A 2,370-nucleotide genomic window follows, 5' to 3' on the forward strand; every position below is an offset into this window, starting at 1 on the left:
TACACTACCCACGGGATATAAGCAATTTGACACCAATTATAACTGAGTTCTATACTGAGGCTATAGGAGTATTGAGGTGAAAGCCTCTACTTATTCAGCTTGTGCTGTATGCCAGCCTCTCTGGTTTATGTTTCCCACATGTTGCCTCCTGATAGATTACTTTGTATGCTTCTTTCGTGCTCATTCTCTTACTTAAATTTTATTTTTTTTCCTTGACAATTTCATACATGAACTTGTTTCCCTCTCCCATTACCCTTTCCCTCCATTGAAACACTTCTTTTTCCCAATAAGCATCCTCCCATTTTGATCTCTTTTTTGACCCAGTGAACTTAGAGTTGCTTATAGGAGTGTGATGAGGGGTTATTTACTGGAACATTCGCAATTTATCAGTGACCATATCATCAAAGATGATTCTCCACTCCTCTACTGCCTAGTAACTTCCCATAGTCCTATAGTGAGGGGTGTGGCCTCCTGAGCCCCTCCCCCCAAGCATGATGAAATGGTGCCCGCCCGTCTTCTACAGATCACACAGGTAACCACAGCTGCAGTGAGTTGATGGGTGTGAGAGAAGTGTCGTGTTCAAAAGACAGTTTTATCACACTTGTCCCCAACCTCTGGTTCCTACATTTTTCCATCCCCACGATGTTTCCTGAGCCATGATCACCTCACGGGAGTGATACAGATGCCCTGCTTAGCATTCAGCATGCCACAGTTACTTAATCTTTACACTTTGGCCAATTTAGTCTCTACATTAATCTGTACATTGCTATGAAGAGTTCACTGATGAAGACAGAGACCAGCACTAATCTATGAATATAAATGTAATTATTTAGAGGGCAGCATGACATCATGTCTACTTAGCAAAGCAGCAATAGTATGATATCCCTGGTCAAAGGATTTTGAACAGACCTACAACACAAGGCATGAGTTCTGTCCTGTGGATCAGGTCTTTAATCCAGTAAGAAAAACCCTTGGTTACCTTCATTATGATCATGCCACTACCTCACTGCTGAATGTACCATGTAAGGTGGGCCATTTTGTAGTTTGTTGGGTCCACATCTGGGTACCACTAATGACTTTCCTCCCAGAAGCTTGCACAGCCCCTTCTAACACTATGAAAACTGGGAAGCAGAAAGGAAACTTCTACCAAAGATCCAGCTTGATTTCTTAATGTCTGATAAATCCAAGTGTGTGTGCTTAGCAAGAGGCTTTTAACATCTACTTGTTATGGACAAACAAGGACATTGGCAATAACCTAACAATTGTTTGAGGGCCACTGGGGCTTCCCTAACCAACAGCTTATGAAGATTGTTGGTTAGTAATCTTAGACTATTATTATCTACTCATGATGGCTACCTCCACTCAAACTTTGAAAATACTTAATTTTTAAAAAGACACATCGGCTGGACAATGGTAGTGCACATCTGTAAATCCAGTACTTGGGAGACAAAGCTTGGCAGATTTCTGAGTTTGAGGCCAGCCTGGTCTATAGAATCAGTTCCAGGTCAGCAAAAACTACACAAAGAAACCCTGTATCAAAAACACAAAATAATAATAATAATAATAATAATAATAATAATAATAAAGATACATCAAATCATGAGGGGACATGATAGGGGAGATAAGACAGAAAAGGAATTAGAGAAGGGAGGGGTGCGTTTGGTTAAAAACATTTACATTATGAAATTCTGAAACTTTTTTTGATTTGTTAGAAACAATCTATGGTTATGTCTTTGGGTAAAATAAAAGAACAGAAATGAACTATATTTAATTTATTGTGGTTATAGCATTGTAGGAATGCTCCAAGGGAGAAAATTGTCATTTCTTAATAGATTTACAATTAAATTTCCACAGGGCCTTTTCTTTCATCCTTAATTTTTGTTAACTCTTCCCCTCACCCTCTCATTTTCCCTATTCCCCAGATACATCACCACTTCTTAATTGATAGTGTGCGTGTGTGTGTGTGTGTGTGTGTGTGTGTGTGTGTGTGTATCCACAGTGGCCAGAATTGAATACTGGGATTCCAAGACCTGGAGTTATAGGATTGTTTGCTACCTAATGTGGATGCTGAGAATTGAACATTCATCCTTTGCAACATCAAGGGCTCTTGACCACTGAACTGTCTGTACACCCCTGAGTCTTTGTCCTGTTCCATTGATCCATACATCTGTTTTAATGCCAGTAACATAGTGTTTTTACTAGTATGGCTCTGTAATGCACCTTAAAATCAGGAATGATGCTCACTCCACTGGAATTTTGTTTATTCAGGATTGATTCTGCTATCATTTGTGTGTGTGTGTGTGTGTGTGTGTGTGTGCTTCTATACAAATTTCAAGGTTATTTTTCTGTTTCTGTGAATATAATAGGACT

The sequence above is a fragment of the Arvicanthis niloticus genome, chromosome 2 (assembly GCF_011762505.2).
Source record: "Arvicanthis niloticus isolate mArvNil1 chromosome 2, mArvNil1.pat.X, whole genome shotgun sequence".
In the NCBI taxonomy this organism is placed as follows: domain Eukaryota; kingdom Metazoa; phylum Chordata; class Mammalia; order Rodentia; family Muridae; genus Arvicanthis; species Arvicanthis niloticus.